The sequence below is a fragment of the Budorcas taxicolor genome, chromosome 1, assembly GCF_023091745.1.
Source record: "Budorcas taxicolor isolate Tak-1 chromosome 1, Takin1.1, whole genome shotgun sequence".
NCBI classification, from domain to species: domain Eukaryota; kingdom Metazoa; phylum Chordata; class Mammalia; order Artiodactyla; family Bovidae; genus Budorcas; species Budorcas taxicolor.
This window is the reverse complement of record NC_068910.1, coordinates 63162579-63184997: the sequence shown is the minus strand read 5'-3', so window position 1 is coordinate 63184997 and position 22419 is coordinate 63162579.

Sequence of the window (22419 nt, the reverse complement as noted above, 5' to 3'; positions counted from 1 at the left end):
AGGGGCCATATCGGGATTCCTCTCCCGTCCATGCCGGGGCCTAAGATCTTGTGTGGATTCGGGCCAGAAACCTGAGGATTCCTCTCCAGTGTTGCCATGGATCTTGGGATGCTTCTGAGTTTCCCAAGGGGAGTCAGGCCTCGTCTCATGTGGGGGTATGCACGTGCGCTTTACTCCGGGGGTGCAGCAGTAGTGTCACGCTTCCTGTCACGTGGATCAAGGGATCTCTGGCTTTCCGTCTGGGCTTTCCCTCGAGGCTTTCACACGAGGCTTTCCCACAGGGCTGTGCCACGTGCCACCTTGGTGTGACTTGTTCCTCGGCGTGAAAGACGAGCCGGTGAAGGGAAAAGAGTTTCCTCTGGAATGGACTGAGACATCTGGGGGATTCTTGGAATGGTGACACGACCCTGGAGTACCTCTCGCCGTTCCTGTTGAGAGGGCCTCCTCTTGAGTTGCGACGGAAACGCCGGGAACTCTTTCCCGACCAACAGGGAAAGGATCCCTCATCTCGAGCTATGAGGCGGAAACGGGGTTCCTCTGGATTTGGGCGGCACCCTCGTGTTTCCTCTCGTGTGGAGACGGGTATAGCGGGGAACTTCTTGATTTGCACCAAGGGTGTGAAGGACCCTTTCCAAGTTCCAGAGGTGAGGTGTGATCAGCCTCGAGACGCCTCAGCGGACATGGGCCTCATCTCGGCTGGAGGGGAGAACCTCCTGGATTTTCTCTAGTTGCGGCAGGTCTTCTCGAATTACGACGGGGACCTCAGGGATCCGCTCTGGTGGCCTCAGGAAAAGCCAGTCCCCATGCGAGTTGCTAGGGGCAATATCGGGATTCCTCTCCCGTCCATGCCGGGGCCTAAGACCTTGTGTGGAGTCGGGCCAGGAACCTGAGGATTCCTCTCCAGTGTTGCCCTGGTTCTTGGGGTGCTTCTCAGTTTCCCCAGGGGAGTCAGGCCTCGTCTCGAGTGGGGGTATGCACGTGCGCTTTCCTCCCGGGGTGCAGCAGTAGTGTCACGCTTCCTGTCACGTGGATCAAGGGAGTTGTGGCTTTCCCTCGAGGCTTTCCCTCGAGGCTTTCCCACGAGGCTTTCCCACAGGGCTGTGCCACGTGCCACCTTGGTGTGAGTCGATCCTCGGCGTGAAAGACGAGCCGGAGAAGGGAAAAGACGTTCCTCTGGATTGGACTGAGACATCTGGAGGACTCTTGGAATGGTGACACTACCCTGGAGTTCCTCTCGCCTTTCCTGTTGTGAGGGCCTCCTCTTGAGATGCGACGGAAATGCCGGGAACTCTTTCCCGAGCAACAGGGAAAGGATCCCTCATCTCGAGCTACGAGGCGGAAACAGGGCGCCTCTGGATATGGGCGGCAACCTCGTGTTTCCTCTCGAGTGGAGACGGATATGTCGGGGAACTTCTTGATTTGCACCAAGGGTGTGAAGGACCCTTTCGAAGTTCCAGAGGTGAGGTGTGATCAGCCTCGAGACGCCTCAGCGGAAATGGGCCTCATCTCGGCTGGATTGGAGAACCTCCTGGATTTTCTCGAGTTGCGGGAGGTCGTCTCGAGTTACGACAGTGCCCTCAGGGACCCGCTCTGGTGTCCTCAGGAAAGGCCAGTCCCCATGCGAGTTGCTAGTTGCCCTCTCGGGATTCCTCTCCCGTCCATGCCGGGGCCTAAGACCTTGTGTGGAGTCGGGGCCGGAACCTGAGGATTCCTCTCCAGTGTTGCCATGGATCTTGGGGTCTCCCCAAGGGGAGTCAGGCCTCGTCTCGAGTGGGGGCATGCACTTGAGCTTTCCTCCCGAGCTGCAGCAGTAGTGTCACGCTTCCTGTCACGTGGATCGAGGGATCTGTGGCTTTCCCTCGAGGCTTTCGCACGAGGCTTTCCCACAGGTCTGTGCCACGCGCCACCTTGGTGTGAGTCGATCCTCGGCGTGAAAGACGAGCCGGTGAAGGGAAAAGAGGTTCCTCTGGAATGGACTGAGACATCTGGGGGACTTCTGGAATGGTGACACGACCCTGGAGTTCCTCTCGCCGTTCCTGTTGAGAGGGCCTCCTCTTGAGATGCGACGGGAACGCTGGGAACTCTTTCCCGACGAAGCAGGGAAAGGATCCCTCATCTCGAGCTACGAGGCGGAAACGGGGCTCCTCTGGATGTGGGCGGGAACCTCGTGTTTCCGCTGAGTGAAGACGGGTATGTCGGGGAACTTCTTGATTTGCACCAAGGGTGTGAAGGACCCTTTCGAAGTTCCAGAGGTGAGGTGTGATCAGCCTCGAGACGCCTCAGCGGAAATGGGCCTCATCTCGCCTGGATGGGAGAACCTCCTGGATTTTCTCTAGTTGCGGGAGGTCTTCTCGAGTTACGACGGGGACCTCAGGGACCCGTTCTGGTGGCCTCAGGAAAGGCCAGTCCCCATGCGAGTGGCTAGGTGCCATCTCGGGATTCCTCTCAGGTCGATGCTGGGGCCTAAGTCCTTGTGTGGACCCGGGCCGGAAACTGAGGATTTCTCTCCAGTGTTGCCATTGATCTTGGGGTGCTTCTGAGACTCCCCAGGGGATTCAGGCCTCGTCTCGAGTGTGGACATGCTCGTGCGATGTCCTCCCGAGCTGCAGCAGTACTGTGACGATTCCTGTCACGTGGATCAAGGGATCTGTGGCTTTCCCTCGAGGCTTTCCCTCGAGGCTTTCCCACGAGGCTTTCCCACAGGGCTGTGCCACGTGCCACCTTGGTGTGAATCGATCCTCGGCGTGAAAGACGAGACGGTGAAGGGAAAAGACGTTCCTCTGGATTGGACTGAGACATCTGGGGGACTCTTGGAATGGTGACACTACCCTGGAGTTCCTCTCGCCTTTCCTGTTGAGAGGGCCTCCTCTTGAGATGCGACGGAAACGCCGGTAACTCTTTCCCGACGAACAGGGAAAGGATCCCTCATCTCGAGCTACGAGGCAGAAACGGGGTTCCTCTGGATGTGGGCGGCACCCTCGTGTTTCCTCTCGTGTGGAGACGGGTATGGCGGGGAACTTCTTGATTTGCACCAAGGGTGTGAAGGACCCTTTCGAAGTTCCAGAGGTGAGGTGTGATCAGCCTCGAGACGCCTCAGCGGAAATGGGCCTCATCTCGCCTGGAGGGGAGAACCTCCTGGATTTTGTCGAGTTGCGGCAGGTCTTCTCGAATTACGACGGGGGCCTCAGGGATCCGCTCTGGTGGCCTCAGGAAAAGCCAGTCCCCATGCGAGATGCTAGGGGCAATATCGGGATTCCTCTCCCGTCCATGCCGGGGCCTAAGACCTTGTGTGGAGTCGGGCCAGGAACCTGAGGATTCCTCTCCAGTGTTGCCATGGTTCTTGGGGTGCTTCTCAGTTTCTCCAGGGGAGTCAGGCCTCGTCTCGAGTGGGGGTATGCACGTGCGCTTTCCTCCCGGGGTGCAGCAGTAGTGTCACGCTTCCTGTCACGTGGATCAAGGGAGTTGTGGCTTTCCCTCGAGGCTTTCCCTCGAGGCTTTCCCACGAGGCTTTCCCACAGGGCTGTGCCACGTGCCACCTTGGTGTGAGTCGATCCTCGGCGTGAAAGACGAGTCGGTGAAGGGAAATGAAATTCCTCTGGAACGGACTGAGAAATCAGAGGGACTCTTGGAATGGTGGCACGAACCTGGAGTTCCTCTCGCCGTTCCTGTTGAGAGGGCCTCCTCTTGAGATTCGACAGGAACGCCGGGTACTCTTTCCCGAGGAAGCAGGGAAAAGATCCCTCATCTTGAGCTACGAGGCGGTAACGGTGCTCCTCTGGATATGGGCGGCACCCTCGTGTTTCCTCTCGAGTGGAGACGGGTATGTTGGGGGTCTTCTTCATTTACACCAAGGGTGTGAAAGACCCTTTCGAAGTTCCAGAGGTGAGGTGTGATCAGCCTCAAGACGCCTCAAGGGAAATGGGCCTCATCTCACCTGGAGGGGAGAACCTCCTGGATTTTTTGGAGTTGCGGCAGGTCTTCTCGAGTTACGACGGGGACCTCAGGGACCCGCTCTGGTGGCCTCAGGAAAGGCCAGTCCCCATGCGAGTTGCTAGGGGCCATCTCGGGATTCCTCTCCCGTCCATGCCGGGGCCTAAGTCCTTGTGTGGAGTCGGGGCGGGAAACTGAGGATCGCTCTCTGGTGTTGCCATGGATCTTTGGGTGTTTCTGAGTCACCCCAGGGGAGTTAGGCCTCGTCTCGAGCCGGGCTTTCACGTGCGTTTTCCTCAGGAGCTTCAGCAGTAGTGTCACGCTTCCTGTCACGTGGATCAAGGGATCTGTGGCTTTCCCTCGAGGCTTTCCCTCGAGGCTTTCCCACGAGGCTTTCCCACGAGGCTTTCCCCCAGGGCTGTGCCACGTGCCACCTGGGTGTGAGTCGATCCTCGGCGTGAAAGACGAGCCGGTGAAGGGAAAAGAGGTTCCTCTGGAATGGACTGAGACATCTGGGGGACTCTTGGAATGGTGGCACCACCCTGGAGTTCCTCTCGCCGTTCCTGTTGAGAGGGCCTCCTCTTGAGATGTGACAGGAACCCCGGGAACTCTTTTCCGAGGAAGCAGGGAAAGGATCCCTCATCTTGAGCTACGAGGCGGAAACGGGACTCCTCTGGATATGGGCGGCACCCTCGTGTTTCCTCTCGAGTGGAGACGGGTATGTTGGGGATCTTCTTGATTTACACCAAGGGTGTGAAAGACCCTTTCGAAGTTCCAGAGGTGAGGTGTGATCAGCCTCAAGACGCCTCAGCGGAAATGGGCCTCATCTCACCTGGAGGGGAGAACCTCCTGGATTTTCTCGAGATGCGGCAGGTCTTCTCGAGTTACGACGGCGACCTCAGGGACCCGCTCTGGTGGCCTCCGGAAAGGCCAGTGCCCATGCGAGTTGCTAGGGGCCATCTCGGGATTCCTCTCCCGTCCATGCCGGGGCCTAAGACCTTGTGTGGAGTGGGGGCCGGAACCTGAGGATTCCTCTCCAGTGTTGCCATGGACCTTGGCGTGCTTCTGAGCCTCCCTAGCGGAGTCAGGCCTCGGCTCGAGAGGGGGCATGGAAGTGCGCTTTCCTCCCGAGCTGCAGCAGTAGTGTCACGCTTCCTGTCAGGTGGATCAAGGGGTCTGTGGCTTTCCCTCCAGGATTTCCCAGAGGGCTGTGCCACGTGTCACCTTGGTGTGAGTCGATCCTCGGCGTGAAAGAGGAGCCGGTGAAGGGAAAAGACGTTCCTCTGGAATGGACTGAGACATCTAGGGAATCTTGGAATGGTGGCACGACCCTGGAGTTCCTCTCGCCGTTCCTGTTCAGAGTGCCTCCTCTTGAGATGCTACGGGAACGCTGGGAACTCTTCCCCGACGAAGCAGGGAAAGGATCCCTCATCTCGAGCTACGAGGCGGAAACGGGGCTCCTCTGGATGTATGCGGGACCCTCGTGTTTCCTCTCGAGTGGAGACGGGTATGTCGGGGAAATTCTTGATTTGCACCAAGGGTGTGAAGGACCCTTTCGAAGTTCCAGAGGTGAGGTGTGATCAGCCTCGAGATGCCTCAGCGGAAATGGGCCTCATCTCGCCTGGAGGGGAGAACCTCCTGGATTTTCTCGAGTTGCGGCAGGTCTTCTCGAGATACGACGGGGACCTCAGGGACCGGCTCTGGTGGCCTCAGGAAGGCCAGTCCCCATGCGAGTTGCTAGAGGCCATCTCAGGATTCCTCTCCCGTCGATGGCGGGGCCTAAGACCTTGTGTGGAGTCGGGGCCGGAAACTGAGGATTCCTCTCCAGTGTTGCCATGGATCTTCGGGTGCTTCTGAGTCTCCCCAGGGGAGTCAGGCCTCGTCTCGAGTGGGGGCATGCACGTGTGCTTTCCTCCCGAGCTGCAGCAGTAGTGTCACGTTTTCTGTCACGTGGATCAAGGGATCTGTGGCTTTCCCTCGAGGCTTTCCCTTGAGGCTTTCCCACGACGCTTTCCCACAGGGCTGTGCCATGTGCCTCCTTGGTGTGAGTCGATCCTCGCCGTGAAAGACGAGCCGGTGAAGGAAAAGAGGTTCCTCTGGAATGGACTGAGACATCTGTTGGACTCTTGGAATGGTGGTACGACCCTTGAGTTCCTCTGGCCGTTCCTGTTGAGAGGGCCTCCTCTTGAGATGCTACTGGAACGCCGGGAACTCTTTCCCGACGAAGCAGGGAAAGGATCCCTCATCTCGAGCTACGAGGCGGAAACGGGGCTCCTCTGGATGTGGGCGGGACCCTCGTGTTTCCTCTCGAGTGGAGACAGGTATGTCGGGGAACGTCTTGATTTGCACCAAGGGTGTGAAGGACCCTTTCGAAGTTCCAGCGGTGAGGTGTGATGCGCCTCGAGACCCCTCAGCGGAAATGGGCCTCATCTCGCCTGGAGGGGAAAACCTCCTGGATGTTCCCGAGTTGCGGCAGGTCTTCTCGAGTTACGACGGGGATCTCAGGGACCCGCTCTGGTGGCCTCAGGAAAGGACAGTCCCCATGCGAGTTGCTAGGGGCCCTCTCGGGATTCCTCTCCCGTCCATGCTGGGGCCTAAGACTTTGTGTGGAGTCGGGGCCGGAACCTGAGGATTCCTCTCCAGTGTTGCCATGGATCTTGGGGTGCTTCTGAGTCTCCCCAGGGGAGTCAGGCCTCATCTCGAGTGGGGGCATGCACGTGCGATTTCCTCCCGAGCTGCAGCAGTAGTGTCACGCTTCCTGTCACGTGGATCAAGGGATCTGTGGCTTTCCCTCGAGGCTTTCCCTCGAGGCTTTCCCACACGGCTTACCCACAGGGCTGTGCCACGTTCCACCTTGGTGTGAGTCGATACCGGCTTGAAAGACGAGCTGTTGAAGGGAAAAGAGGTTCCTCTGGAATGGACTGAGACATCTGGGGGACTCTTGGAATGGTGAAACGACCCTGTAGTTCCTCTCGCCGTTCCTGTTGAGAGGGCCTCCTCTTGAGATGCGACGGGAACGCCGGGAACTCTTTCCGGACGAAGCAGGGAAAGGATCCCTCATCTCGAGCTACCAGTCGGAAACGGGGCTCCTCTGGATGTGGGCGGCACCATCGTATTTCCTCTCGAGTCGAGACGGCTATGTTGGGGAACTTCTTGATTTGCACCAAGGGTGTGAAGGACCTTTTCGAAGTTCCAGAGGCGAGGTGTGATCAGCCTCGCGACGCCTCAGCGGAACTGGGCCTCATCTCGCCTGGAGGGGAGAACCTCCTGGATTTTCTCGAGTTGCGGCAGGTTTCTTGAGGTACGACGGGGGCCTCAGGAACCCGATCTGGTGGCCGTATGAAAGGCCAGTCCCCTTGCGAGTTGCTAGGGGCCCTCTCGAGATTCCTCTCCTGTCCATGCCGGGGCCTAAGACCTTGTGTGGAGCCGGGGCCGGAACCTGAGGATTCCTCGCCAGTGTTGCCATGGATCTTGGGGTGCTTCTGAGTCTCCCCGGGGGAGTCAGGCCTCGTCTCGAGTGGGGGCATGCACGTTTGCTTTCCTCCCGACCTGAAGCAGTAGTGTCACGCATCCTGTCACGTGGAACAAGGGATCTGTGGCTTTCGCTTGAGTCTTTCCCTCGAGGCTCTCCCTCGAGGCTTTCCCACGAGGCTTTCCCACAGGGCTGTGCCACGTGCCACCTTGGTGTGAGTCGATCCTCGGCGTGAAAGACGAGCCGGTGAAGGGAAAAGACGTTCCTCTGGAGTGGACTGAGACGTCTGGGGGACTCTTGGAATGGTGGCAGGACCCTGGAGCTCCTCTCGCTGTTCCTGTTGAGAGGGCCTCAAATTGAGGTGCGACGGGAACGCCGGGAATTCTTTTCCGATGAAGGAGGGAAAGGATCCCTCATCTCGAGCTACGAAGAAGAAACAGGGCTCCTCTGTATGTGGGCGGGACCCTCGTGTTTCCTCTCGAGTTGAAACGGGTATGTCGGGGAACTTCTGGATTTGCACCAAGGGTGTGAAGGACCCTTTGGAAGTTCCAGAGGTGAGGTGTGATCAGCCTCGAGACGCCTCAGCGCAAATGGGCCTCATCTCACCGGGAGGGGAGAACCTCCTGGATTTTCTCGAGTTGCGCCAAGTCTTCTCGAGTTATGACGGGGACCTCTGCGACCCGCTCTGGTGGCCTCAGGAAAGGCCAAATCCCATGTGAGTTTCTAGGGGCCCTCTCGGGATTCCTCTCCCGTCCATGCCGGGGCCTCAGACCTGTGTGGAGTCGGGGCCGGAACCTGAGGATTCCTCTCCAGTGTTGCCATGGATCTTGGGGTGCTTCTGAGACTCCCCAGGGAAGTCAGGCCTCGTCTCGAGTGGGGGCATGCACGTGCGCTTTCCTCCCGATCTGCAGCAGTAGTATCACGCTTCCTATCACGTGGATCAAGGGATCTGCGGCTTTCCCTCGAGGCTGTCCCCCGAGGCTTTCCCACGAGGCTTTCCCACAGGGCTGTTCCACGTGTCACCTTGGTGTGAGTCGATCCTCGGCGTGAAAGACGAGGTGGTGAAGGAAAAACAGGTTCCTCTGGAATGGACTGAGACATCTGGGGGACTCTTGGAATGGTGGCAGGACCCTGGAGTTCCTCTCGCCGTTCCTGTTGAGAGGGCCTCCTCTTGAGATGCGACACAAAGCCCGGGAACTCTTTCCCGACGAAGGAGGGAAAGGATACCTCATCTCGAGCTACGAGGAAGAGACAGGGCTCCTCTGGATGTGGGCGGGACCCTCGTGTTTCCTCTCGAGTGGAGACGGGAATGTCGGGGAACTTCTGGATTTGCACCAAGCGTGTGAAAGACCCTTTCGAAGTTCCAGAGGTGAGGTGTGATCAGCCTCGTGACGCCTCAGCGGAAATGGGCCTCATCTCGCCTGGAGGGGAGAACTTCCTGGATTTTGTCGAGTTGCAGCAGGTCTTCTCGAGTTACGACGGGGACCTCAGGTGCCCGCTCTGGCGGCCTCAGGAAAAGCCAGTACCCATGCGAGTTGGTAGGGGCCATCTCGGGATTCCTCTGCCGTCCATACCGGGGCCTAAGACCTTGTGTGGAGTCGGGGCCGGAACCTGAGGGCTCCTCTCCAGTGTTGCCATGGATCTTGGGGTGCTTCTGAGTCTCCCCAGGGGAGTCAGGCCTCGTCTCAGTGGGGGCATGCACGTTCGCTTTCCTCCCGAGCTGTAGCAGAAGTGTCACGCTTCCTGTCACGTGGATCAAGGGATCTGTGGCTTTCCCTCGAGGCTTTCCCACGAGGCTTACCCACATGGCTGTGCCACGTGCCACCTTGGTGTGAGTCGATCCTCGGCGTGAAAGGCGAGCTGGTGAAGGGAAAAGAGGATCCTCTGGAATGGACTGAGACATCTGGGGGACTCTTGGAATGGTGGCACGACCCTGGAGTTCCTCTCGCCGTTCCTGTTGAGAGGGCCTCCTCTTGAGATGCGACGGGAACGCCGGGAACTCTTTCCCGACGAAGCAGGGAAAGGATCCCTCATCTCGAGCTACGAGGACGAAACAGGGCTCCTCTGGATGTGGGTGGCACCCTCGTGTTTCCTCTCGAGTGGAGACGTGTATGTCGGGATACTTGTTGATTTGCACCAAGGGTGTGAAGGACCCTTTCGAAGTTCCAGAGGTGAGGTGTGATCAGCCTCGAGATGACTCAGCAGAAATGGGCCTCATCTCGCTGGAGGGGAGAACCTCCTGGATTTTCTCGAGTTGCGGCAGGTCTTCTCGAGTTACTACGGGGACCTCAGCGACCCGCTCTGGTGGCCTCAGGAAAGGCCAGTCCCCATGCGAGTTGCTAGGGGCCATCTCGGGATTCCTCTCCCGTCCATGCCGGGGCCTAAGACCTTGTGTGGAGTCGGGGCCGGAACATTAGGTTTCCTCTCCAGTGTTGCCATGGATCTTGGGGTCCTTCTGAGTCTCCCCAGGGGAGTCAGGATTCGTCTCGAGTGTGGGCATGCACGTGCGCTTTCCTCCCGAGCTGCAACAGTAGTGTCACGCTTCCTGTCACGTGGATCAAGGGATCTGTGTTTTTCCCTCGAGGCTTTCCCTTTAAGCTTTCCCACGAGGCTTTCCCACAGGGCTGTGCCACGTTCCACCTTGTTGTGAGTCTATCCTCGGCGTGAAAGACGAGCCTGAGAAGGGAAAAGAGATTCCTCTGGAATGGACTGAGAAATCAGAGGGACTCTTGGAATGGTGGCACGAAACTGGAGTTCCTCTCGCCGTTCCTGTTGAGAGGGCCTCCTCTTGAGATGCGACGGGAACGCCGGGAACTCTTTCCCGACGAAGCAGAGAAAGGATCCCTCATCTTGAGCTACGAGGTGGAAACGGGGATCCTCTGGATGAGGGCGGGACCCTCGTGTTTCTTCTCGAGTGGAAACAGATATGTCGGGGAACTTGTTGATTTGCACCAATGGTGTGAAGGACCCTTTGGAAGTTCCAGAGGTGAGGTGTGATCAGCCTCCAGACGCCTCAGCGCAAATGGGCCTCATCTCGCCTAGAGGGGAGAACCTCCTGGATTTTCTCGAGTAGCGGCAGGTCTTCTCGAGTTACAACGGGGACCTCAGCGACCCGCTCTGGTGGCCTCAGGAAAGGCCAGTCCCCATGCGAGTTCCTCGGGGCCATCTCGGGATTCCTCTCCCGTCGATGCCGGGGACTAAGTCCTTGTGTGGAGTCGGGGCCGGAACCTGAGGGATCCTCTCCCGTGTTGCCATGGATCTTGGGGTGCTTCTGAGTCTCCCCAGGGGAGTCAGGCCTCGTCTCGAGTGGGGGCATGCACGCGCGCTTTCCTCCCGAGCTGCAGCAGTAGTGTCACGCTTCCTGTCACGTGGAGCAAGTGATCTGTGGCTTTCCCTCGAGGCTTTCCCACTAGGCTTACCCACAGGGCTGTGCCACGTGCAACCTTGTTGTGAGTCGATCCTCGGCGTGAAACACGACCCGGTGAAGGGAAAAGAGGTTCCTCTGGAATGGACTGAGACATCTGGGGCACTCTTGGAATGGTGGCACGACCCTGGAGTTCCTCTCTCAGTTCCAGTTCAGAGGGCCTCCTCTTGAGATGCGACGGGAAGGCCGGGAACTCTTTCCCGACGAATCAGGGAAAGGATCCCTCATCTCGAGCTACGAGGCGGAAACGGGGCTCCTCTGAATGTGGGCGGGACCCTCGTGTTTCCTCTCGAGTGGAGACGGGTATGTCGCGGAACTTCTTGATTTGCACCAAGGGTGTGAAGGACCCTTTGGAAGTTCCAGAGGTGAGGTGTGATCAGCCTCGAGACGCCTAAGCGGAAATGGGCCTCATCTCGCCTGGAGGGGAGAACCTCCTGGATTTTCTCGAATTGTGACAGGTCTTCTCGAGTTACGAGGGGGACCTCAGGGACCCGCTCTGGTGGCCTCAGGAAAGGCCAGTCCCCGTGCGAGTTGCTAGGGGCCATCTCGGGATTGCTCTCCCGTCCATGCCGGTGCCTAAGACCTTGTGTGGAGTCGGGGCTGGAACCTGAGGATTCCTCTCCAGTGTTGCCATGGATCTTGGGGTGCTTCTGAGTCTCCCCAGGGGAGTCAGGCCTCATCTCGAGTGGGGGCATGCACGTGAGATTTCCTCCCGCGCTGCAGCAGTAGTGTCACGCTTCCTGTCACGTGGATCAAGGGATCTGTGGCCTTCCCTCGAGTCTTTCCCTCGAAGCTTTCCCACGAGGCTTTCCCACAGGGCTGTGCCACGTGCCACCTTGCTGTGAGTCGATCCTTCGCGTGAAAGAGGAGTGGTGAAGGGAAAAGAGGTTCCTCTGGAATGGACTGAGACATCTGGGGGACTCTTGGATTGGTGGCACCACCCTGGAGTTACTCTCGCCCTTCCTGTTGAGAGGGCCTCCTCTTGAGTTGCGACGGGAAGGCAGGGAACTCTATCCCGACGAAGCAGGGAAAGGATCCCCCATCTCGAGCTCCGAGGCGGAAACGGGTCTCCTCTGGATGTGGGGGCACCTTCGTGTTTCCTCTCGAGTGGAGACGGGTATGTCGGGGAACTTCTTGATTTGCACCAAGGGTGTGAAGGACACTTTCGAAGTTCCAGAGGTGAGGTGTGATCAGCCTCGAGACGCCTCAGCACAAATGGGCCTCACCTCGCCTGGAGGGAAGAACCTCCTGGATTTTCTCGAGTTGCGGCAGGTCGTCTCGAGTTACGACGGGGACCTCAGGGACCCGCTCTGGTGGCCTCAGCAAAGGCCAGTCCCCATGCGCGTTGCTAGGGGCCATCTCGGGATTCCTCTCCCGTCGATGCCGGGCCCTCAAACCTTGTGTGGAGTCGGGGCTGGAACCTGAGGATTCCTCTCCAGTGTTGCCATGGATCTTGGGGTGCTTCTGAGTCTCCCCAGGGGAGTCAGGCCTCGTGTCGAGTGTGGGCTTGCACGTGCGCTTTCCTCCCGAGCTGCGACAGTACTGTCACGCTTCCTGTCAAGAGGATCAAGGGATCTGTGGCTTTCCCTCGAGGCTTTCCCACGAGGCTTTCCCTCATGGCTGTGCCACATGCCACCTTGCTGTGAGTCGATCGTTCGCGTGAAAGATGAGCGGTGAAGGGAAAAGAGGTTCCTCTGGAATGGACTGAGACATCTGGGGGATTCTTTGCACGTTGGCACCACCCTGGAGTTCCTCTCGTCGTTCCTGTTGAGAGGGCCTCCTCTTGAGATGCGACGGGAACGCCGGGAACTCCTTTCCGACGAAGCAGGGAAAGGATCCCTCATCTCGAGTTACGAGGCGGATACGGGGCTCCTCTGGATGTGGGGGCACCCTCTTGTTTCCTCTCGAGTGGAGTCGGGTATGTCGGGGAACTTCTTGATTTGCACCAAGGGTGAGAATGACCCTTTCGAAGTTCCAGAGGTGAGGTGTGATCAGCCTCGATATGCCTCAGTGGAAATGGGCCTCATCACTCCTGGAGGGGAGAACCTCCTGGATATTCTCGAGTTGTGGCAGGTCTTCTCGCGTTACGACGGGGACCTCAGGGACCCGCTCTGGTGGCCTCAGGAAGGCCAGTACCCATGTGAATTGCTAGGGGCCCTCTCGGGATTCCTCTCCCGTCGATGCCAGGGCCTAAGACCTTGTGTGGAGTCGGGGCCAAAACCTGAGGATTCCTCGCCAGTGTTGCCATGGATCTTGGGGTGCTTCTGAGTCTCCCCAGGGGAGTCAGGCCTCGTCTCGAGTGGGGGCATGCACGTGCGCTTTTCTCCCGAGCTGTAGCAGTAGTGTCACGCTTCCTGTCACGTGGATCAAGGGTTCTGTTGCTTTCCCTGGAGGCTTTCCCACGAGGCTTACCCACATGGCTGTGCCACGTGCCACCTTGGTGTGAGTCGATCCTCGGCGTGAAAGGCGAGCTGGTGAAGGGAGAAGAGGATCCTCTGGAATGGACTGAGACATCAGGGGGACTCTTGGAATGGTTGCACGACCCTGGAGTTCCTCTCGCCTTTCCTGTTGAGAGGGCCTCCTCTTGAGATGCGACGGGAACGCCGGGAACTCTTTCCCGACGAAGCAGGGAAAGGATCCCTCATCTCGAGCTACGAGGACGAAACAGGGCTCCTCTGGATGTGGGTGGCACCCTCGTGTTTCCTCTCGAGTGGAGACGTGTATGTCGGGGTACTTGTTGATTTGCACCAAGGGTGTGAAGGAGCCTATAGAAGTTCCAGAGGTGAGGTGTGATCAGCCTCGAGATGACTCAGCGGAAATGGGCCTCATCTCGCTGGAGGGGAGAACCTCCTGGATTTTCTCGAGTTGCGGCAGGTCTTCTCGAGTTACGACGGGGACCTCAGCGACCCGCTCTGGTGGCCTCAGGAAAGGCCAGTCCCCATGCGAGTTGCTAGGGGCCATCTCGGGATTCCTCTCCCGTCCATGCCGCGGCCTAAGACCTTGTGTGGAGTCGGGGTCGGAACATTAGGTTTCCTCTCCAGTGTTGCCATGGATCTTGGGGTTCTTCTGAGTCTCCCCAGGGGAGTCAGGCCTCGTCTCGAGTGTGGGCATGCACGTGCGCTTTCCTCCCGAGCTGCAACAGTAGTGTCACGCTTCCTGTCACGTGGATCAAGGGATCTGTGTTTTTCCCTCGAGCCTTTCCCTTTAAGCTTTCCCACGAGGCTTTCCCACAGGGCTGTGCCACGTTCCACCTTGTTGTGAGTCTATCCTCGGCGTGAAAGACGAGCCGGAGAAGGGAAAAGAGATTCCTCTGGAATGGACTGAGAAATCAGAGGGACTCTTGGAATGGTGGCACGAAACTGGAGTTACTCTCACCTTTCCTGTTTAGAGGGTCTCCTCTTGAAATGTGACAGGAACGCCGGGAACTCTTTCCCGACGAAGGAGGGAAAGGATCCCTCATCTTGAGCTACGAGGGGGAAACGGGGATCCTCTGGATGAGGGCGGGACCCTCGTGTTTCTTCTCGAGTGGAGACAGATATGTCGGGGAACTTCTTGATTTGCCCCAAGGGTGTGAAGGACCCTTTGGAAGTTCCAGAGGTGAGGTGTGATCAGCCTCCAGACGCCTCAGCGCAAATGGGCCTCATCTCGCCTGGAGGGGAGAACCTCCTGGATTTTCTAGAGTTGCGGCAGGTCTTCTCGAGTTACAACGGGGACCTCAGCGACCCGCTCTGGTGGCCTCAGGAAAGGCCAGTCCCCATGCGAGTTCCTCGGGGCCATCTCGGGATTCCTCTCCCGTCGATGCCGGGGACTAAGTCCTTGTGTGGAGTCGGGGCCGGAACCTGAGGGATCCTCTCCCGTGTTGCCATGGATCTTGGGGTGCTTCTGAGTCTCCCCAGGGGAGTCAGGCCTCGTCTCGAGTGGGGGCATGCACGCGCGCTTTCCTCCCGAGCTGCAGCAGTAGTGTCACGCTTCCTGTCACGTGGATCAAGTGATCTGTGGCTTTCCCTCGAGGCTTTCCCACGAGGCTTACCCACAGGGCTGTGCCACGTGCAACCTTGTTGTGAGTCGATCCTCGGCGTGAAAGACGACCCGGTGAAGGGAAAAGAGGTTCCTCTGGAATGGACTGAGACATCTGCGGGACTCTTGGAATGGTGGCACGACCCTGGAGTTCCTCTCTCAGTTCCAGTTCAGAGGGCCTCCTCTTGAGATGCGACGGGAAGGCCGGGAACTCTTTCCCGACGAATCAGGGAAAGGATCCCTCATCTCGAGCTACGAGGCGGAAACGGGGCTCCTCTGAATGTGGGCGGGACCCTCGTGTTTCCTCTCGAGTGGAGACGGGTATGTCGCGGAACTTCTTGATTTGCACCAAGGGTGTGAAGGACCCTTTGGAAGTTCCAGAGGTGAGGTGTGATCAGCCTCGAGACGCCTCAGCGGAAATGGGCCTCATCTCGCCTGGAGGGGAGAACCTCCTGGATTTTCTCGAATTGCGGCAGGTCTTCTCGAGTTACGAGGGGGACCTCAGGGACCCGCTCTGGTGGCCTCAGGAAACGCCAGTCCCCGTGCGAGTTGCTAGGGGCCCTCTCGGGATTCCTCTCCCGTCCATGCCGGGGCCTAAGACCTTGTGTGGAGTCGGGGCCGGAACCTGAGGATTCCTCTCCAGTGTTGCCATGGATCTTGGGGTGCTTCTGAGTCTCCCCAGGGGAGTCAGGCCTCGTCTCGAGTGGGGGCATGCACGTGAGATTTCCTCCCGCGCTGCAGCAGTAGTGTCACGCTTCCTGTCACGTGGATCAAGGGATCTGTAGTTTTCCCTCGAAGCTTTCCCACGAGGCTTTCCCACGAGGCTTTCCCAGAGGGCTGTGCCACGTGCCACCTTGGTGTGAGTCGATCCTCGGCGTGAAAGACGAGCCGGTGAAGGGAAAAGAGGTTCCTCTGGAATGGACTGAGACATCTGGGGGACTCTTGGAATGGTGGCACGACCTTGGAGTTCCTCTCGCCGTTCCTGTTGAGAGGGCCTCCTCTTGAGATGCGACGGGAACGCCGGGAAGTCTTTCCCGACGAAACAGGGAAAGGATCCCTCATCTCGAACTACGAGGCGGAAACGGGGCTCCTCTGGATGTGGGCTGGACCCACGTGATTCCCCTCGAGTGGAGACGGGTATGTCGGGGAAGTTCTTGATTTGCACCAAGGGTGTGAAGGAGCCTATAGAAGTTCCAGAGGTGAGGTGTGATCAGCCTCGAGACGCCTCAGCGGAAATGAGCCTCATCTCGTCTGGAGGGGAGAACCTCCTGGATTTTCTCGAGTTGCAGCAGGTCTTCTCGAGTTACAACGGGGACCTCAGGGACCCGCTCTGGTGGCCTCAGGAAAGGCCAGTCCCCATGCTAGTTGCTAGGGTCCATGTCGGGATTCCTCTCCCGTCCATGCCAGGGCCTAAGACCTTGTGTGGAGTCGGGGCCGGAACCTGAGGTTTCCTCTCCAGAGTTGCCATGGAATTTGGGGTGCTTCTGAGTCTCCCCAGGGGAGTCAGGCCTCGTCTCGAGTGTAGGCATGCACGTGCGCTTTCCTCCCGAGCTGCAGCAGTAGTGTCATGCTTCCTGTCACGTGGATCAAGGGATCTGTGGCTTTCCCTCGAGGCTTTCCCACGAGGCTTTCCCCCAGGGGTGTGCCACGTGCCACCTTGGTGTGAGTCGATCCTCGGCGTGAAATACGAGCCGGTGAAGGGATAAGAGGTTCCTCTGAAATGGACTGAGACATGTGGGGGACTCTTGGAATGGTGGCACGACCCTGGAGTTCCTCTCGCCGTTCCTGTTGAGAGGGCCTACTCTTGAGATGCGACGGGAACGCCGGGAACTCTTTCCGACGAAGCAGGAAAGGATCCCACATCACAAGCTACGAGGCGGAAACGGGGCTCCTCTGGATATGGGCTGGACCCTCGTGTTTCCTCTCGAGTGGAGACGGGTATGTTGGGGATCTTCTTGATTTACAGCAAGGGTGTGAAAGACCCTTTCGAAGTTCCAGAGGTGAGGTGTGATCAGCCTCAAGACGCCTCAGCGGAAATGGGCCTCATCTCGCCTGTACGGGAAAACCTCATGGATTTTCTCGAATTGCGGCAGGTTTTCTCGAGTTATGACGGGGACCTCAGGGACCCGCTCTGGTGGCCTCAGGAAAGGCCAGTCCCCATGCGAGTTGCTAGGGGCCATCTCGGGATTCCTCTCCCGTCCATGCCGGGGCCTAAGACCTTGTGTGGAGTCGGGGCCGGAACCTGAGGAATCCTCTCCAGTGTTGCCATGGATCTTGGCGTGCTTCTGATCCTCCCCACGGGAGTCAGGCCTCGTCTCCAGAGGGGGCATGCACGTGCGCTTTCCTCCCGAGCTGCAGCAGTAGTGTCATGCTTCCTGTCAGGTGGATCAAGTGGTCTGTGGCTTTCCATCGAGGCTGTCCCTCCAGGATTTCCCACAGGGCTGTGCCACGTGCCACCTGGGTGTGAGTCGATCCTCGGCGTGAAAGACGAGCCGGGGAAGGGAAAAGAGGTTAATCTGGAATGGACTGAGACATCTGGGGGAGACTTGGAATGGTGGCAAGACCCTGGAGTTCCTCTCGCCGTACCTGTTCAGAGTGCCTCCTCTTGAGATGTGACGGGAACGCTGGGAACTCTTTCCCGAAGAAGCAGGGAAAGGATCCCTCATCTCGAGCTACGAGGCGGAAACGGGGCTCCTCTGGATGTGGGCGGGACCCTCGTCTTTCCTCTCGAGTGGAGACGGGTATGTCGGGGAAATTCTTGATTTGCCCCAAGGGTGTGAAGGACCCTTTCGAAGTTCCAGAGGTGAGGTGTGATCAGCCTCGAGACGCCTCAGCGGAAATGGGCCTCATCTCGCCTGGAGGGGAGAACCTCCTGGATTTTCTCGAGTGGCGGCAGGTCTTCTCGAGATACGACGTGGACCTCAGGGACCGGCTCTGGTGGCCTCAGGAAGGCCAGTCCCCATGCGAGTTGCTAAGGGCCATCTCGGGATTCCTCTCCCGTCGATGGCGGGGCCTAAGACCTTGTGTGGAGTCGGGGCCGGAACCTGAGGTTTCCTCTCCAGTGTTGCCATGGAATTTGGGGTGCTTCTGAGTCTCCCCAGGTGAGTCAGGCCTCGTCTCGAGTGTGGGCATGCACTTGTGCTTTCCTCTCGAGCTGCAGCAGTAGTGTCACGCTTCCTGTCACGTGGATCAAGGGATCTGTGGCTTTCCCTCGAGGCTTTGCCACGAGGCTTACCCACATGGCTGTGCCACGTGCCACCTTGGTGTGAGTCGATCCTCGGTGTGAAAGACGAGCCGGTCAGGGGAAAAGAGGTTCCTCTGTAATGGACTGAGACATCTGGGGGACTCTTGGAATGGTGGCACGACCCTGGAGTTCGTCTCACCGTTCCTGTTGAGATGGCCTCCTCTTGAGATTCGACGGGAAGGCCGGGAACTCTTTCCCGACGGAGCAGGGAAAGGATCCCTCATCTCCAGCTATGAGCCGGAAACGGTCCTCCTCTGGATGTGGGCGGGACCCTCGTGTTTCCTCTCGAGTGGAGATGGGTATGTCGGGGAACTTCTTGATTTGCACCAAGGGTGTGAAGGACTCTTTCGAAGTTCGAGAGGTGAGGTGTCATCAGGCTCGAGTCCCCTCAGCGGAAATGGGCCTCATCTCGCATGGAGCGGAGAACCTCCTGGATTTTCTCGAGTTGCGGCAGGTCTTCTCGAGTTACGACGGGGACCACAGGGACCCGCTCTGGTGGCCTCAGGAAAGGCCTGTCCCCATGCGAGTTGCTAGGGGCCATCTCGGGATTCCTCTCCCGTCCATGCCAGGGCCTAAGACCTTGTGTGGAGTCGGGGCCGGAACCTGAGGATTCCTCTCCAGTGTTGCCATGGAATTTGGGGTGTTTCTGAGTCTCCCCAGGGGAGTCAGGCCTCGTCTCGAGTGGGGGCATGCACATGCACTTTCCTCCCGAGTTGCAGCAGTAGTGTCACGCTTCCTGTCACGTGGATCAAGGGATCTGTGGCTTTCCCTTGAGGCTTTCCCTGGAGGCTTTCCCTCGAGGCTTTCCCACGAGGCTTTCCCCCAGGGCTGTGCCACGTGCCACCTGGGTGTGACTCGATCCTCGGCGTGAAAGACGAGCCGGGGAAGGGCAAAGAGGCTCCTCTGGAATGGACTGAGACATCTGGGGGATTCTTGGAATGGTGGCACGACCCTGGAGTTCCTCTCGCCGTTCCTGTTGAGAGGGCCTCCTCTTGAGATGCGACAGGAACACCGGGAACTCTTTCCCGAGGAAGCAGGGCAAGGATCCCTCATCTCGAGCTACGAGGCGGAAACGGGGCTCCTCTGGATGTGGGCGGGACCCTCGTGTTTCCTCTCGAGTGGAGACGGGTATGTCGGGGAACTTCTTGATTTGCACCAAGGGTGTGAAGGACCCTTTGGAAGTTCCAGAGGTGAGGTGTGATCAGCCTCGAGACGCCTCAACGGAAATGGGCCTCATCTCGCCTGGAGGGGAGAACCTCCTGGATTTTTTGGAGTTGCGGCAGGTCTTCTCGAGTTACGACGGGGACCTCAGGGACCCGCTCTGGTGGCCTCAGGAAAGGCCAGTCCCCATGCAAGTTGCTAGGGGCCATCTCGGGATTCCTCTCCCGTCCATGCCGGGGCCTAAGTCCTTGTGTGGAGTCGGGGCGGGAAACTGAGGATCGCTCTCTGGTGTTGCCATGGATCTTTGGGTGTTTCTGAGTCACCCCAGGGGAGTTAGGCCTCGTCTCGAGCGGAGCTTTCACGTGCGTTTTCCTCAGTAGCTTCAGCAGTAGTGTCACGCTTCCTGTCACGTGGATCAAGGGATCTGTGGCTTTCCCTCGAGGCTTTCCCTCGAGGCTTTCCCACGAGGCTTTCCCAAAGGGCTGTGCCACGTGCCACCTTGGGGTGAGTGGATCCTCGGGGTGAAACACGAGCCCGAGAAGGGAAAAGAGGTTCCTCTGGAATGGACTGAGACATCTGGGGGACTCTTGGAATGGTGGCACGACCCTGGAGTTCCTCTCGCCGTTCCTGTTGAGAGGGCCTCCTCTTGAGATGCGACAGGAAAGCCGGGAACTCTTTCCCGATGAAGCAGGGAAAGGATCCCTCATCTCGAGCTACGAGGCGGAAACGGGGCTCCTCTGGATGAGGGCGGGACCCTCGTGTTTCCTCTCGAGTGGAGATGGGTATGTTGGGGATCTTCTTGATTTACACCAAGGGTGTGAAAGACCCTTTCGAAGTTCCAGAGGTGAGGTGTGATCAGCCTCAAGACGCCTCAGCGGAAATGGGCCTCATCTCGCCTGGAGGGGAGAACCTCCTGGATTTTGTCGAGTTGCGGCAGGTCTTCTCGAGTTATGACGGGGACCTCAGGGACCCGCTCTGGTGGCCTCAGGAAAGGCCAGTCCCCATGCGAGTTTCTAGGGGCCATCTCGGGATTCCTCTCCCGTCCATGCCGGGGCCAAAGACATTGTGTGGAGTCGGGGCCGGAACCTGAGGATTCCTCTCCAGTGTTGCCGTGGATCTTGGCGTGCTTCTGAGCCTCCCCAGGGGAGTCAGGCCTCGTCTCGAGTGTGGGCATGCACGTGCGCTTTCCTCCCGAGCTGCAGCAGTAGTGTCACGCTTCCTGTCAGGTGGATCAAGGGGTCTGTGGCTTTCCTTCCAGGATTTCCCACAGGGCTGTGCCACGTGTCACCTTGGTGTGAGTCGATCCTCGGCGTGAAAGAGGAGCCGGTGAAGGGAAAAGACGTTCCTCTGGAATGGACTGAGACATCTAGGGAATCTTGGAATGGTGGCACGACCCTGGAGTTCCTCTCGCCGTTCCTGTTCAGAGTGCCTCCTCTTGAGATGCTACGGGAACGCTGGGAACTCTTCCCCGACGAAGCAGGGAAAGGATCCCTCATCTTGAGCTACGAGGCGGAAACGGGGCTCCTCTGGATGTATGCGGGACCCTCGTGTTTCCTCTCGAGTGGAGACGGGTATGTCGGGGAAATTCTTGATTTGCACCAAGGGTGTGAAGGACCCTTTCGAAGTTCCAGAGGTGAGGTGTGATCAGCCTCGAGTTGCCTCAGCGGAAATGGGCCTCATCTCGCATGGAGGGGAGAACCTCCTGGATTTTCTCGAGTTGTGGCAGGTCTTCTCGAGATACGATGGGGATCTCAGGGACCGGCTCTGGTGGCCTCAGGAAGGCCAGTCCCCATGCGAGTTGCTAGAGGCCATCTCGGGATTCCTCTCCCGTCGATGGCGGGGCTAAGACCTTGTGTGGAGTCGGGGCCGGAACCTGAGGATTCCTCTCCAGTGTTGCCATGGATCTTCGGGTGCTTCTGAGTCTCGCCAGGGGAGTCAGGCCTCGTCTCGGGTGGGGGCATGCACGTGCGCTTTCCTCCCGAGCTGCAGAAGTAGTGTCACGCTTCCTGTCACGTGGATCAAGGGATCTGTGGCTTTCCCTTGAGGCTTTCCCTCGAGGCTTTCCCACGAGGCTTTCCCCCAGGGCTGTGCCACGTGCCACCTGGGTGTGACTCGATCCTCGGCGTGAAAGACGAGCCGGGGAAGGGCAAAGAGGCTCCTCTGGAATGGACTGAGACATCTGGGGGATTCTTGGAATGGTGGCACGACCCTGGAGTTCCTCTCGCCGTTCCTGTTGAGAGGGCCTCCTCTTGAGATGCGACAGGAACACCGGGAACTCTTTCCCGAGGAAGCAGGGCAAGGATCCCTCATCTCGAGCTACGAGGCGGAAACGGGGCTCCTCTGGATGTGGGCGGGACCCTCGTGTTTCCTCTCGAGTGGAGACGGGTATGTCGGGGAACTTCTTGATTTGCACCAAGGGTGTGAAGGACCCTTTGGAAGTTCCAGAGGTGAGGTGTGATCAGCCTCGAGACGCCTCAACGGAAATGGGCCTCATCTCGCCTGGAGGGGAGAACCTCCTGGATTTTTTGGAGTTGCGGCAGGTCTTCTCGAGTTACGACGGGGACCTCAGGGACCCGCTCTGGTGGCCTCAGGAAAGGCCAGTCCCCATGCAAGTTGCTAGGGGCCATCTCGGGATTCCTCTCCCGTCCATGCCGGGGCCTAAGTCCTTGTGTGGAGTCGGGGCGGGAAACTGAGGATCGCTCTCTGGTGTTGCCATGGATCTTTGGGTGTTTCTGAGTCACCCCAGGGGAGTTAGGCCTCGTCTCGAGCGGAGCTTTCACGTGCGTTTTCCTCAGTAGCTTCAGCAGTAGTGTCACGCTTCCTGTCACGTGGATCAAGGGATCTGTGGCTTTCCCTCGAGGCTTTCCCTCGAGGCTTTCCCACGAGGCTTTCCCAAAGGGCTGTGCCACGTGCCACCTTGGGGTGAGTGGATCCTCGGGGTGAAACACGAGCCCGAGAAGGGAAAAGAGGTTCCTCTGGAATGGACTGAGACATCTGGGGGACTCTTGGAATGGTGGCACGACCCTGGAGTTCCTCTCGCCGTTCCTGTTGAGAGGGCCTCCTCTTGAGATGCGACAGGAAAGCCGGGAACTCTTTCCCGATGAAGCAGGGAAAGGATCCCTCATCTCGAGCTACGAGGCGGAAACGGGGCTCCTCTGGATGAGGGCGGGA